The sequence below is a fragment of the Lactuca serriola genome, chromosome 4, assembly GCF_051521515.1.
Source record: "Lactuca serriola cultivar US96UC23 chromosome 4, Lser_US96UC23_V15, whole genome shotgun sequence".
NCBI lineage: Eukaryota > Viridiplantae > Streptophyta > Magnoliopsida > Asterales > Asteraceae > Lactuca > Lactuca serriola.
Window position 1 is genome coordinate 152,710,424 of NC_136411.1, and position 17,555 is coordinate 152,727,978.

Sequence of the window (17,555 nt, forward strand, 5' to 3'; positions counted from 1 at the left end):
TGATATCTCGGCCACTCGATGATTTGATTTTACTTATATGTCGGGCCCGGTCAGAACTGAATTGATGTGTTCGATTAAGTTCTATGTCAAATAAATCAGAGATCGAGAAACCTAAATGCTTGACTAATTATTCCATAGAATTGTCAGCATGATATCTAACAAAGGACTGTACGATCCCTTATCTAAAGGACAAGATTGATTAGATCAGAGTTTGACAGCGTCTTTGAGAGCTACAATTGCAAATCGAATTGTACTTGTGCATATAGTTACTAGACTTATCCAAGTGGGAGACTGTTGGAATAATGCCTAAGGCTGCAACTATATTAGGCAAGTATTTGACCCGGTTGTGTATGGTCCTTTTGGGTTGCCTTCACCATAGCAACTTGATAGGATGATTTATTAAGAGAGAATAAATATTATTAATATATTATAAGAATAATATAAAGAATAATAATATTGTTATTTGATTAATATAAGTCATAAATTAATTAGAATTAATTTGGTGACTTAAAGAGATTAATTAAATAAGAGGGTATAAACTGTCAATTGTTTGATAGTTAAACTTTAGACTGTAAATCCTTTGTGGATAGAGGTTGGACGAATTCTAGAAGTTGAGGATAGCTTAAAATCGTCCATTGCTTATCTAAGGAAAGGATTTGGATTGCTTTAAGGAAAGATTATCCAACTAGGGTTTAAGGTGAAACCCTTAAGGAGTATACAAGTATAAATAGACCCTATGGCTAAGGGAAATCGGCATCTCATCTCAAGTAGAGAACCCCTGGCCGGATTTCCTCCCCTCTCCTCTCTCTCAAATCATCCTCTTTGCTTTTTGGTGTTTGTAAGCCATTAGAGGAGTGACAATTGTGACTCTAGAGCTCCAAGACAACAACATCAAACAAGAGATCCAAAGGTATGCTTCTAGATCTGATTTTGTATTGTTCTTATACCTAATTAGTCATTAGAAGTCTTGGATTCAAAGCATGTTTATTTAGAAAGCCTAGATCCAAGCATTAGGGTTTTGCATGCGCACATAGGAATGTTCTTATGGATAAAACCCATCAAGTAGTTACTTGGATACTTGCATATTGCAATCTTCAAGATCTCCGAATTATGTATCTATTAGGATCCCTGAGTGTTAGGATCCTTTTATGTTAGGATCCTATTATGTCAGGATCATTGAATATTAGTATCCGTGTGTGCCAGTATCCTTGAGTGTTAGGATCCTTGTGTGTTAGGATCTTTGAGTTCCTGCGCATAGCAAACATTATCTTGGATGGAATTCCAGGATCTTGGCAAGATGTACCTTTAGTTTCTTTGAAAATGAATAATACGATTTACATGAAGTATGCTTTTAGATGGATGGAATTCCAGGATCTTGGCAAGATGTTACCCTTAATGGTAGCTAGCCAATATGCTCCTTTTCCTAATTTGAATGAATGAGATGTTGGATTAGGTGTCTAAGCCCATAACTATACTTGGTATGTACTTGACTCGATACTAGCATGGTCCATTTTGGGTTGCATTCACCAGAACAATCTGATAGGATGGATATTTGAGAAAGAGGTTATTTGTGATTTATTAATATATTATAAGTATAATATATTAATTGAGAAATCATATTATTTAATTAGTATTGATAACGAATTAATTTGGAATTAATTTAGTGATCAAAAGAGACTGATCAAATTCACGGGGACTGATTATGTAAATCAGTGATACATATGGTTTGGGCTAATGATCCATGATTGATTTGTGATGGACTAAGCTTATGAGATATTCCATGAAGTGTTAGTCCAAATCAATTGTTGGATCATAAGCCTAAGTGTAAGAATTAGGGTTTATAAGTGACTCTTGGAATTCTACACTATGTATGTAACCACTAAGTCCCTAAAATCGACACCAAGAGTATTCTAAGAGGATATAGCCAATTTTTGGTGCTCCAAGCTCTCTCACATTGTCATCCAATTTTTGGTGGTTTTTTGTGAAACATTTGAGGCATCACACTTGAGGTGCTAAGCTCTTGAAAGGCCAACTTCTACAAGTTACAACAAGAGGTAATCATCTAACTAGTTTTTATGATTCAAATATCAAATTGGTATGCTAGTTAGGCTTCATGCTTTGGAACAATAATATTGCATGTACAACTAGAGAAAACTTAGATCCAATGCATTAGGGTTGTATGTGCACCATAGGGATGTTATAGTGCTCAAAACCCATCAGTCGTGTCAGAGCTTAGGTTGTTTTCTGTTATATTGATACATGGCTAATTGATCAAAGTTGAAGAAAAAATAAAATCTTTTTTATGCCAGACTGAACTCGATGATTCCCATGAGGAACTTGACGAGTTCATGATGAACTCGACAGGTCCATTGCTTGACTCAACGAGTTGGATAGTCTGTTAGCAGTTTTTCGGGTTTTTTTTTGGCCTGAATTGGATTAGGATCATTACCATAAACTGTTTTGTATCATAAAATGTATTTTTTTTGATATGGTAGTGATTATCCTAATCCAATTAATAGATAATTGTCAAAATTTTAAGATAATTGTTAGGTTATATAATAAAGCTAATCATTTGTAATTTTTGGATTTGAAATTATCCTGCTTTATGAGTTAAATTAGGTCAATTTGGTAAATAATAAATTATATGATAATTTTATTAGTTAAATTTGATCTAAATGTTTCTTGAAGAGTTTCATTTGTTGTCCTCAAGTTATGGAATATGAAAAGTCTCATTCATGAAACATTAACTCCTTAAGTTATGGAATTCAAGAGGTTTTGAAGAGTTTCAAAACTTGTTCTCTGTAACACCATAAATTTTCAAACAAATTTTGTTCATTTTCAAAACCACATAATTCTCAATATCACATTTCAAAACCACAATTGTCAAATTGTCAAAAACACGAATTCATAAATTGTTTGATAAAAATCCAGGATCCTCAAAAATATAAACTTCATCTCATGTGTACAATCAAATCGGCGCCTTCCCGTGATCCTGAGAAGTACCTGAAACACATAACACATACCATGGTAAGCACAAAGCTTAGTGAGTTCCCCAAAATACCACATACATCTCATTAGCCTCTCATAGCTATATCACAATAAGACCCTCCGGTCAATGTGTCTCAGTGGAGACCCTCCGGTCCCACAACTCGGGTTGGACCCTACGGTCCTAACTCAGTAAAGATCAGAATAATACACATCATAAATCACAAAGACATAATGTATGATATCACAATACTTCAATAATAGCATACAAGATCCTCTAGCCACAAAAAGTTACAACTCATGGTAAGTATAGTAAGAAGACTCACCTCGTACGTAAGCAAGTAAACCTCGTACCCCTTGAACGGTCTAATCCCCGCCTACATGTCATAATCATCCTTAATTAACACTTATAACCAAAACTCTAAATAATTAAGTTAACCTCTCTTTCTAACTCTTGGAATGGGTAAAAGACCATTTTACCCCTCCATGGTCTCCATAACTAAGTCTTGACCAAACCCTAAAAGTCAACATAAGTCAACAATCAAGTCAACAGTCCATGTTGACCCAACTCGTCGAGTACATCTATGTGACTCGTCGAGTTCCTTCATTTTCTCAGAATTATCATAAAAGTCTAACTCAACTCGTGGAGTTGTCTCACCAACTCGCAGAGTTACAACGTGTCCAGACTCATCGGGGAAAACCATAACCGACTCGTCGAGTCCGCTCACCGACTTGTCGAGTCCCTTTAGTCCATTTTCTCATTCAGACGTTTTTAGGTGGAAATGATGTCTCATAGTCTGGATCTAGACTTCTAAGGCTCACTTATCACGTAAAGCTGCAAGCTTTACGTTCATGCATGGCATCTAGGGCTCAAAATGCCAAAACAAGATCCATAAAGGGTTTCATGCATGGAGACTTGCCCAAAGCTTGATAAAGATTGGATCTTTAGGCTCATGGGGCCTCCTTTTGTCCAGATTTGGAGTCTCAACTCCATGACAAGCTCCAGTAACATAGTAACCACAAGATAAGGGGGAAAATCCCTGAAACTCTCTAGAAAGAGATCTATCAAAGAAATGCTCAAGGTGGTAGCTTTTTACCTCCAAACTGAAGCTAGCATAGAGAAACACTTGATCCACAAGCCTCTTCTCGTTCCAAGGCTTGATGCTCTTCACTCTTCTTCCAAATGTGCACTAAAACACCCAAAGTTAGCTTCTCTTTCTCTCACAAATGGATGCACACGATTAGGGTTTCTCACAGAGGGTTAGGATGATAAGGGAGGTGAAAATGAGGGCTTAAGGTCCTTTAAATAGGATACAAACCATGAAAATTAGGGTTTTCTCACTTAGCTCCCACTCGTCGATTCGGGGTCCTCCGAATCGTCGAGTAGACTCTAAAATCCCGCGGCGATAATATTCTCTACTCGGCGAGTTGGTGCTTCTAACTCGTTGAGTTACCCTGTCAGAAAGAAATAAAATAATTAAATATCATACCTGGGAGCCAGGATGTTACAATTACCCCCCACCAGAATCAAAATTCTCCCTCGAAGTCATCCTCCGAAAACAACTTGGGGTACTGCTCTCGCATCTCGGACTCTGGCTCCCAAGTACACTCTGATCCTTTCCGATTAGGGATGAAAGTGGGTCCAAACCCGGACCGGATGGACCCGGACCCGGAAAACCCGGAACCGGTTAATGGGATTTTATAGAACCGGAAACCAGACCGGTATATAAGAACCGGTTCCGGGTATGGTTCCGGGTAAAGTGGGTCTAGAACTGAAAAACCCAGAAACATCAAAGTGGGTAGGTTGGAACCGGATATAGTGGGTTTAGACCCAGAAAACCCGAAAAAACTGGAATTTTTTGGTAATTACTTACTACTTAGTGGGTTGAACTTTGAAAATTTTCATATTGGTATCCCGACTTTGGGGGGCTGTAACTTATTGAATACGAAACCACAATTAACAAAATTAGAGTCTAAAATCATGTACAAACTCTAAAATACACTCTGGAAAAACCTGCATGTCAATCCGAATTTAAACGAATGAGATATACTTGTGTTAATATTTTCACATAATACAAAGTACAAAAACAAATAGCTGAAAAGTTGAAAATTTTCAGTTTTGATATCCCGACTTCGGAGGACTGTAAATCATTGAATGTTAAACCAAAAATGACAAAATTATAGTCTAAACTCATGTACAAACTGTAAACTAGAAGTTGGAAAAAACCACATGTCAATCCGACTTCAAACGAATTAGATATGCATGTTTTAAAACTTTCACCGAATACAAAAAAACTAAAAAACTAAATTTCAGCTTTGGTATCTCAACTTTTGAGGACTGTAAGTCAATGAATATAAAACTAAAAATGACAAATTTATAGTCTAGAATCATGTACAAACTCTAAACTACATGTTGGAAAAAACCGTATGTCAATTGGAGTTGAAACGAATAAGATATGCACCTTGTAAACGTTTCACAAAAAGTGGTTCCGGCCCTAAAAGTGGTTCCGGTTCCAAAAACCGGTTTCGGATTTTAGACCCGGTTTACCCGGACCCAATGGACCCAAACCCGGATTACCCGGAACCCGGATAAAGCCAATTTTTAAGCCCGGAACTGGACCCGGTTCTATATATTCCGGTTCTAACGGGTCCGGTTCCGGTTCCGGTCCGTTTTTCCGGTTCTAAATTTCATCCCTACTTCCGATGTTGCCACTAAACTTGAACCAAAGGCACCTCTTTATTCCTCAAGACCTTCACCTTCCTATCTAAGATTACTATCGGCCTCTCAATGTAGTTTAGGCTCGTATCTACCTGAATGTCCAATAAAGGGACCACTACCGTCTCATCGGCTACACACTTCCTCAGCTGGGACATGTGGAAGGTGTTATGAATCTGACTCAACTCTGCAGGTAGCTCTAACTGATAAGATACCTTACCCACTCGGGCAATCACCTTGAAAGGACCAATGTATCTAGGCCACAGCTTGCCCCGTTTCCGGAATCGAATCACCCCTTTACATGGGGACACCTTCAGGAGGACGAAATCTCTGACATGGAACTCTAGCTCTGAACGACACCGGTCGGCGTAACTCTTCTGACGACTTTGGGACGTTAGTAACCTCTGTCTGACCTGTTGGATCAGTTGTGCCGTCTTGAGCACTATCTCAGTGCCCCCATCACTCTCTGCCCTACCTCCCCCCAATAGATGGGAGTCCGACACATCCTCCCATATAAGTGCTCAAAGGGAGGCATACCTATACTGGAATGGTGGTAGTTATTGTATGAAAACTCAGCCAAGGGCAAGTAAGTGTCCCAACTTCCACTGAAGTCCATAACACATGCTGTCACACCCCCAAACCAAGGATGGCGGAAACGTCCGGGGGTGGAGGACTTCATGTAGAGTATCACAACGAGTATAATAGTGCTCAAAGTAAATACAAACATCACAAATATAATTGAAAAAGTTACATCAAAGTATATGTTTACATGATTCACATCAATTACATTATGATACAAAATGAATTGTTTGACGAATTATCGTCCCATCCTCAAAACGTTGCTGATTTCCTGTTCCACTAAATTCCTGAGAATACAAGTAGTTTTGAAAAAGTGTCAACACAAAGGTTGGTGAGTTCATAAGAGATTTCGTTAGAGAAGTAAACCGTTTTCCTTGTAAAAGAGATAGAATATGTATCCAGAAAATCCGATATTTTCATTAAAATCTATGTAAAGTAGTCTTATAACCGAAGACCAAAATGTATAAGTAACCTCTCTCACTAATAGAAAATGATATGTGTCTAAATCGACATAAACGCGCTTGAATTAAATGAAGTTCCCGTAAATTCTTATGTTTGTTAATACTTTATGTATATGTAGTCCTAAATCCCAGGACCGAGAAATAACAAGTATTGGCCATACTTAAAGATATAAATGTGGTTTCAAATGATGTGTAGTCATAATTACCAAAACCGAACGTGTACAGTAATATCTGTACTTATTGAGATAAAAAGTGATTTTTAAATCGACATAAAAACCCATTTAGGTTATATAAAAATCCCGTAAACTTTATGTATTGTTATATCCCTATGTGATTCGCTATAATCATACTATGACTAAATGAACCTGCCACGACGTTTCTCAGGCGTCGTAAAACTGAAATGACATTTGTCACCCGTAGACCTGCAGGTCCCATTGTAGCTAGCAGCAAGGTGTGGGGTGTCAAACCCAATATAGATCTATACACAACTATCACGTTCTCCCTCCAGGAGGCTCAGATTATAACTAGCAGGAATTAGATTCCGCACTCGGACGTATGGAAAAGAATGTCTCACAATTTAGGTTAACAAGTTTACGTGTGGTGTGCATAAGTGTAAAGCCTTTTCTTGTGGAAATAAAACCTTCCGAAATGTGTTTGTTGTGTTAATGGAAACATAAACCATACCTATTATAGTTTATCCCAAAACGTTTGTAATGTATAAAAACTCTTTAATGAAAACGCTTTTGTAATGAATTTACACTTAACGTAATGGAAGTTCCCTTTTTGTATAAATGTACCCTTCTGAAAACATATTTGTATTTTGTAAAGTATCATAGACTATACCTATTATAGTTTATCAAAACAAGGGTAGAAATAGTAAAGTACATAAACTATACCTAACATAGTTTAATAATACATTTGTATGTAATGGGTGTATTTTAATTATAACACTTGGTTATTTCTATGTATTATCTAGTGAAAATTCATTTGTTACCTGGTGTATATCTAGATATGAATACAAAAATGTCACATACTACAATAACACATAATCACATAATGATATATACCTTGCTCAACAAGTTACAAGGTGAAATGAAATTTATAGTGTTTTTCTATTTATAACATTTTCTGTAGCTGTTATTGGAAAATTTGTAGAAAAATCATAAAATGTCCAAATCAAGTTCTGTAACTTCTGAGAGTTTGGAAAATGAGTCTAGTTGGTTCATAAATTTTTGCATAATTTTTAGAGACCTCTAACTTGTGTGACCAAGTCCATAATCACATACTAGTCCGGATTGGTGTTTGAGATGATAGACAGTTTTGTAAAAATCACCATAAATTGTAGAAAAATCGTATGGAGATGTGTAAGTAGTCATTTTAAAGCTAAGAACGTGAACTACTTACACCTAAAACAGTTTTGAAAACAAAAATGTTTAAGTTGTCCAAAAAAGTCCGTGAATGGAGTCCAACTTTTCTGATGAAGGCTGTTAGAAAAGTTTAGTTATGTTCTTGGTGTTTTAACTTATATTCCCCCCCCCCCCCCCCCTAAAAACTTGAGAAAACATGAAAATGTAGGGGTATGAACTCACCTTAAGTGATTTCAGTAGATGATTATTGAAGAATGGAAGTGTTTAACTCAAGAACACTTGGAGATGCCTTGAAGATTTTCGAGAATCTAGCATCATAGTTATGGAGTTTGTGTAAGCAATCAATGATTTGAGTAGAATGAAGTGCAATAATCACAAGGAGGATGAATTATACTTACCAAGAGTGGAAGAACACTTGATGATCAGCCTTGGGATCTCGAATTGGAGAGAAAAGTTTGAGGGAAAAGTTGGAGTTGGATCTTTGGTGAAATGAGAGTAATTGGAAGAAAAATGAGGAGAGAAGATAAATATCTAGCTCTCAAAAACATGGGAATAACTTGTTAGAGAGGTAAAAAGGACAAGGAAGTGACAAGGTATGGGCTGGTGGTGAATAGTGACATGGAGTGGGTATGGGAGTGGTTGCTTGTGTCATAGAAATAAGTAAAGTCAACACTCTACCTTTGTACTTCACCCACTCTCTTTTGGATAAGGTTTTATCCTTAAAAACATGATTAATTAATAGTTAAGGGTCTTTATATGTTAAAATAAAGTTTTGGGTGAAAATCCCGTGTTAAAACAATTAAAAACGGGCCTAAAATGCGAATTTAGTCGAAAACCGGGAGAAAAAACATTCCCAGCGAGACCTCTCGGTCCTAGGCCGAGGTTCGGTCCCTAGGCCGAGGTTCGGTCCTTGCTGGTGCTGAGCCGGAAGCGAAGTGCGAACCAGAAGAAGAAGGCGAAGGCGAGGGGCTCAGTCCGATGGCTCGGTCCGAAGGGTCTGAAGCGAAGGTTCGGTAGGTCATCATAAGCGAAAGTGGTCAGACCCAAAATGTGCCGAACGTTCGGGTTCGGGTGAGGCATGCGAGGTTCGGGCCCGAGAGGACCTTTCGCGTTCGGTTCAGCAGCCTTCGGCTCAGAAGGGTTCAGTTCCTAAGAGGACTTTCGGGTCCTAAGAGGGGTTTCGGTTCCTAAGAGGACTTTCGGGTCCTAAAAGGGGTTTCGGTTCCTCAAGTCCGTTTTTCGCGTAGACTTCCGGTTTTGGGCTGTTTTCGCCAAATTCGAGGGTCGGAATGCCCCGAGTGATTATAGAAAGTTGAGAGAGATTTTGAGAGAGATTTGAGAGAGATTCCACATACTTAGAGAGATTTGACATTCTTGGAGAGATTTCTCATACAAAGAGATATTTGGGAGAGATTCCACATACTTAGAGAGATTTGGGAGAGATTTGACATTCTTGGAGAGATTTCTCATACAAAGAGATATTTGGGAGAGATTTCACATACTTAGAGAGATTTGGGAGAGATTTGACATTCTTGGAGAGATTTCTCATACAAAGAGATATTTGGGAGAGATTTCACATACGTAGAGAGATTTGGGAGAGATTTGACATTCTTGGAGAGATTTCACATACAAAGAGATATTTGGGAGAGATTTCACATACTTAGAGAGATTTGGGAGAGATTTGACATTCTTGGAGAGATTTCTCATACAAAGAGATATTTAGGAGTGATTTCACATACTTAGAGAGATTTGGGAGAGATTGGACATTCTTGGAGAGATTTCTCATACAAAGAGATATTTGGGAGAGATTTCACATACGTGGAGAGATTTGGAAGAGATTTGACATTCTTGGAGAGATTTCACATACAAAGAGATATTTGGGAGAGATTTCACATACGTAGAGAGATTTGGGAGAGATTTGACATTCTTGGAGAGATTTCACATACAAAGAGATATTTGGTAGAGATTTCACATACAAAGAGAGATTTGGGAGAGATTCTCGATAAGAAGAGATAGAGTGAAAACGATTGAGAGCGGTTTCGTGTGTGACGAATGTGAGTGTCCGGCTTCGCAATGCAAGGTCCGTAAACCCCGTTAAGCCTTGTTTAAAGATCTTGCATACTCCCGATGAGTATGCAACATTGTTTTATCGATTTGGCTCGCCACGTACCACAGTTTTAGGTTAAGGAGATCTAGATGTACGCACTTTTCGATTTATGATCTCTCATTAGAATAGCAAGTTGTTTAGAAATTACATAACGTAAACTCTAATACTCACGGCAAATTGAGTTGACCGGTTTGACTTGTTGACTTTAGTTGACTTTGACTTGACCGAAAATTGACGGTTGTCACATCATCCCCCCGTTAGAGGGAATTTCGTCCCGAAATTTGAATTTAGGCAAGGTGTAGGCACGAATAATCGAACCATGAAGTGGGGATACTTCCTAATCGACTGATTCTCGCGCTCCCACGTGACTCCAAGTCCTTGGTTAGTATTCCTACGAACTTTCACTAATGGGGAGCAGCGTTGCTGCGTTCGCTTAACCTTTCGGTCCATGGTCACTATGGTTCTTTCACGAAGGTGAGGCTCTTGTGGAACTCGATCTCGTCGAGGGGGGTTACAAGAGTCTCGTCGGATAGATACTTCTGCAAGTTTAGGATGTGTCGGGTAGAATGTACTTTACCCAAACTCGCGGGAGTAGATTGAAGTTGCGATTACAAGGCTGATTCTTACAAGAATCTCGAAAGGCATAATTATCTGGGGTTTTGGCTTTCCACGCTTTCCAAAGCGTACTAAGCCTACCCAGAGTGAGGTTTCCAGAGGAATTTGGTCTCTTATTCTGGAGTTCTAAAGGTTTCTTCCTTTTTCTTCTCTTCCCAGTCAAGGGTTGCTCCCTTCAGGGTCAAAGTCGTAAGGGAGTTCTGTAATTTACGAGAAGTTCCAAAGGGGCTAAGACGGTAGGTCAGCGAGACCCGAAATTTTTGGGGTATTCCGGCTGACACCTTTGGTGCTGACTGCTTCTCAACGGTTTTTGGATCAATTGAAAGGGTCCTTAAGGATTTCCACATTGATAATGATGTATCTTAGGAATTCGAGTCCTCGATTCCAAAACTTGCATCTAGAGAACTTCAGGTAAAGCTTCTTCATTCGTATTGCTTCCGCGGTTTGTTGTAGTTGCTCTCCTTGGTTTCCTTTTACTGCGAGGGTAGATAAGCAAGTCACTTACAATGACAATGACGAACTGATCCTAGTAAGAATGGCATATCCTAAGAATACTGCGAGCGGGTTGGTCCCATCCGAGGGGTATCACTACGGACTTGCAGTGTCCGCATGGAGTTTGGAGGGTTGTCCTCGGACATCCTTCTCCAACACTCGCGACTGGTGATATTCAAACCTCAGGCCCAATTCTTGAAGGGTACCTCATTCATTGCGGTTGGTCGGTCTATTCGTCTATGCGAGGTAGATAGTAAAGGTTTCTATTGGAGATATTGTCGGGGCCTCTGACGTCAATGGAGCTACAAGCAATTTGCCTTTCTAATTGAAGAATAAGACCGAATCCTTTCATGGTGAGAGGCTTGGTTCTTTAATTTCATTATTGAGTAGCTTGACAGATTTGACCTGACAGTTCTTGTAGCTCGGTAGAAGGCATGTGAGTTTGATTTACGCGACTAGGCTCCTTTTCGGATGGTAGGACGTTTACTCGTCCCTCTGGACAACCTTGGCCCATAGTTCCAGGTAGGACTTGTACCTGGTCTATCTATCATTAACTTGCGCATATAGGTCGTATGTGTTTAAGATTGGCAAGACAGTTGGATGGGTGACTCTACCCCAAATCCACAACCAGACATGGAACAGGAAATAGGGCAGAAGCACACATCCAATGTCTGTAGAATCTTAATTATACATTATCCTCGCATATACACGTAGTAGTGGTAGACTAACCATATCCTTCCCAAGCTTCTGTGCTTGAACCATGTCTGCTACATGCATGACATTCCCGAAAGTCTCCTGTAAATACTTGTGGTAGGTTTTCAGGAATTGTAACACTCCTCTGGTGCGTGTTTTGGGATCTCATCATGAGAGATGACCCGGAGGTCCGTGCTGGGTTCTTATGAGAGGAGAAGGTTACGACATTCGGAGGGTTAGGTGAAAAGCCCTTTTGTAGTTGTTAAATTGGGAAGATGAGGATTATACTTAATTAAAACTGAATGGAGATGACCAAATCTTTTGATGACCTGAGCCAAGCTATACTCATAAGAAGAGATCACTAAAGTGATGGAGTATCTTATTTTTCTTTTCCGTGTTCCGTTTTATTTGATGTTATTATTACTATAGATGATTTATACCACAGTGTCTAGCACTGGCAGTGGGTGTGTTTCGAGAATCAGTAATGATATTTGACATCATGATCCCTGACAGGTCTCCCTATGATCGGATGGTATATGAACGTTGTATGTGATCTGATGTTGGTGAATCGTCGAGTGGGTGGCCCTACTCAATTCTTACTACTAGACACAGAATAGGGGTCAGGGTGGAATTGTTTGTTTCATGACTTTAGCAATCTGATTATAATTAACCCCGATGTATGTACAAAGTCATCACATCTTACATGTAATGATCCTAAGATCGTATATGAATGACTTTGGTTTGATTTGAACGAGGGGGTATTTTAACTACTTTTAGAAAGACATGAATTTAGCAAGCATATAAAATTTCATTACAGCCATATGATACTTAAATGTTTTTGTCGTTGGGACATTACAAAAGTCCTAATATAGTTCCCTGTTACCCTTGCTGGTTCTTTTGTCACACTCCTCCGGCTCCTCCGTCATTCTTCTCGTTTGGGCACTCTCTCTTGAAGTGTCCCATTTCACCGCATAAGTAGCATACTGGGTCTACCCTGGTGCTGGTAATTGAAGGGAGATGCTGGATCGGGACCCTACAGAAACGAACGGTGTGCCCTTTCCTGTTGCAGTTTTTACAGTGCATCTCTCGGCAAGCTCCTGTGTGATGGTAGTTACACTTGTTACACTTTGGAAGTGTTCCCATATACTGCCTGACTGGTGCTGGGGTGGCAGATGATGTGGCTAGCGTCGGAGTATGAGTTGTGACTGTTGTCATCATAGTAGGAGCAGCCCCCGATTGCTGTCTTTTTGCGAGTTTTTGAGATTGGTTGCGCTCCTTTTTGTTCCAAAATTTTCGCTTCTTCTTTGTAGGTTTGTGGCCTAAGGAATTTTCGTTGATAGTCGCCCACTGATGTTCTTGATTCTTATCGCAGTTATCATTTCTGACACCATTTCCACTCATGCTGATGGGGTTAGCGTTGAGCTGTGCCATGATGGCTGCTACGGCTGCCATGACTGCAGCCTGAAAAGTAGCAGTGTATATCTGTAGAGTTGGCGTCTTGCTAGCTGGTTGGTTGCTTCTTGGTGTAGTCAGAGCTCTGTTTCACGATGAAAAATGACTTCGTTAGCGGAAATGGTTATCTTAAGTGCATTCTTACAATTTATATTCATATATATAAATTTAGGCACATTGATGTACTATTCTTAGTGTTTCCGCTAACGCTCCTGAGATGGATTCTTGGCAGTGGGTAGGAGTAGGTTTCATACAGGCGTTAAGCTTTACTCATCTTAGAATCATGTTCGTCCAAACACGCTTGGCTGAGGGGTTTTGATGGGACCCGGTGCATTAGTGCTGGTATGATCACACCCCATAGGTTTATGAAGAAGGCATCCCCTCAATCATAAGGGTTAAGGGGAGAAACGATAACGAGTCTTTAGAATGGCTATACGTCACGAGTTTTCTAACCAAGTTTATCGATCTTAGCTCATTTTGTTGTGTATTTTGGTTATTTTATGGCGTTCTGAAAACATTTCATAACGAGAGCTTATAAATGGTAAAATCATGAATTTTTAGTAGTTCTGTATTCAAGTGGAACCTTGTAATTTGGTCCAAGCAAGGCTCTTATGGCGACCAAATGATGTATGCTTAGTTATATTAGTTAATGCTAGATAAACCTTCAAGTCTATTAGGTATGTCCTTAGCCCATCACGTTAATACGATTCTAGTAATTATGGTTTCAGCAAAAGTCTTTGATCCCGACGCAGGGCTACCTCACATCCATGCAAGGAGAAGTTCTGGTAGTAACTAGATCTCTGGATTTGTATCATTTCTCAAATCACAGTGTTGTGCTAACACCTAGAATAGGGTAGAACCAACGTGCATTCATGATCTTTATTTACAATGTCTCGTGGGTGGTATGGATTCACTTACGACGGTCCATCCCTTGTGATGTCTGAGGCAAAGTCGATGCACCTAACAGCCCTGCCGATGATGCTTGGCTGCGATCATCCTCTCTTTGAATGCCGTGTGTCTACCATGTCACTCTCTTTCCTCTTCACGAGCGGCAATCAGGTCCTAAAAAGAGAGTTGGTCTCGGGAATGGTAATCTAATTCTGAGTCACGGGTACGTGAGACAGTAGGGCCTGTAGTAGCGCGCAGTTTCCGAACTCGGGTTGTAGTCTACCTGCTTTAATCCCCGATGTTCGCGATCTGCCGGGTCTTCACCGGGAGGGCTCTGTCAGTCGGTCCCCCGTGGTTGAGGTCATAGCACCCTCGTTGGTCTCCACATGGTGGTTGTTGCCATTGCTATCGACATTCAACCCTCGATCACGATTGCCCAACGGGGCACAGGTTCGATGAAGTCGAAATGGTTCGCGGAAACCCTTGCTATGCATGGAGGATTGATTACCTCTGGTTCCGCTTCTGATTCTCCTCATAACCATTCACCATTTCTTGTGTTCGGATTGGGAAAGTAGGGGTCGTCCGGTAAGTAGGATCTTACTATGTTGTACGTGCGAGAATAGGAGTGGAAGGGATATTTACTAGGCGTCTAACTCTATAATTAATTACTTATAGGGGTGATCCTTATTAGTTACTTCTATAATGACATAGTGCATACTAATTACATATAACAAGATATGATAGACCTTCGAATAAGTGATCCTACCCTAGATCCACATCCAAACAAGGAAAAGGAAGTAAGGCAATGACCACAAATTCTAAGTCTATGATTTCTAAGTTATATAATATCTTAGGGTATCCACTTAGGGACTATAGACCTATTATTAAGGATCTATTTAGTTTTCATATAAGTTATGATATTACAAAATACTCATATAGTATTTGAAACATGTGTTATGTTCTAATGTTCTCATTGTGGTAGTGTTGGTAAGTATTTAGACTTGTTGCCATATCACAACCATTCTTGGGCATGTGCTAATCACTCCTCGGATTAGCATAGTTGATCAGGCTATGCCATTCCCAAGAATGATCATACATCCCCGAGCTTACCTGTGATATTCAACAATCATTACTTTTGTTTTGTTCTAGAATGATGCTGACCTTAGTATGTATGCATGCATGTATACTTTTAATGAGGAACTATTTATTTCTAAAAGTATAGTTGTTTTGAAAACTTTAAATCAGAGACTTTAGTCCCAATGCATTTATAGTTTGTATATCTTATGTGGTTCGATATATTGAGTTCACTATAAACAATGCTCTGATACCAATCTGTCACACCCCCAAACCAAGGATGGCGGAAACGTCCGGGGGTGGAGGACTTCATGTAGAGTATCACAACAACGAGTATAATAGTGCTCAAAGTAAATACAACCATCACAAATATAATTGAAAAAGTTACATCAAAGTATATGTTTACATGATTCACATCAATTACATTATGATACAAAATGAATTGTTTGACGAATTATCGTCCCATCCTCAAAACGTTGCTGATTTCCTGTCCCACTGAATTCCTGAGAATACAAGTAGTTTTGAAAAAGTGTCAACACAAAGGTTGGTGAGTTCATAAGAGATTTCGTTAGAGAAGTAAACCGTTTTCCTTGTAAAAGAGATAGAATATGTATCCAGAAAATCCGATATTTTCATTAAAATCTATGTAAAGTAGTCTTATAACCGAAGACCAAAATGTATAAGTAACCTCTCTCACTAATAGAAAATGATATGTGTCTAAATCGACATAAACGCGCTTGAATTAAATGAAGTTCCCGTAAATTCTTATGTTTGTTAATACTTTATGTATATGTAGTCCTAAATCCCAGGACCGAGAAATAACAAGTATTGGCCATACTTAAAGATATAAATGTGGTTTCAAATGATGTGTAGTGATAATTACCAAAACCGAACGTGTACAGTAATATCTGTACTTATTGAGATAAAAAGTGATTTTTAAATCGACATAAAAACCCATTTAGGTTATATAAAAATCCCGTAAACTTTATGTATTGTTATATCCCTATGTGAGTCGCTATAATCATACTATGACTAAATGAACCTGCCACGACGTTTCTCAGGCGTCGTAAAACTGAAATGACATTTGTCACCCGTAGACCTGCAGGTCCCACTGTAGCTAGCAGCAAGGTGTGGGGTGTCAAACCCAATATAGATCTATACACAACTATCACGTTCTCCCTCCAGGAGGCTCAAATTATAACTAGCAAGAATTAGATTCCGCACTCGGACGTACGGAAAAGAATGTCTCACAATTTAGGTTAACAAGTTTACGTGTGGTGTGCATAAGTGTAAAGCCTTTTCTTGTGGAAATAAAACCTTCCGAAATGTGTTTGTTGTGTTAATGGAAACATAAACCATACCTATTATAGTTTATCCCAAAACGTTTGTAATGTATAAAAACTCTTTAATGAAAACGCTTCTGTAATGAATTTACACTTTACATAATGGAAGTTCCCTTTTTGTATAAATGTACCCTTCTGAAAACATATTTGTATTTTGTAAAGTATCATAGACTATACCTATTATAGTTTATCAAAACAAGGGTAGAAATAGTAAAGTACATAAACTATACCTAACATAGTTTAATAATACATTTGTATGTAATGGGTGTACTTTAATTATAACACTTGGTTATTTCTATGTATTATCTAGTGAAAATTCATTTGTTACCTGGTGTATATCTAGATATGAATACAAAAATGTCACATACTACAATAACACATAATCACATAATGATATATACCTTGCTCAACAAGTTACAAGGTGAAATGAAATTTATAGTGTTTTTCTATTTATAACATTTTCTGTAGCTGTTATTGGAAAATTTGTAGAAAAATCATAAAATGTCCAAATCAAGTTCTGTAACTTCTGAGAGTTTGGAAAATGAGTCTAGTTGGTTCATAAATTTTTGCATAATTTTTAGAGACCTCTAACTTGTGTGACCAAGTCCATAATCACATACTAGTCCGGATTGGTGTTTGAGATGATAGACAGTTTTGTAAAAATCACCATAAATTGTAGAAAAATCGTATGGAGATGTGTAAGTAGTCATTTTAAAGCTAAGAACGTGAAATACTTACACCTAAAACAGTTTTGAAAACACAAATGTTTAAGTTGTCCAAAAA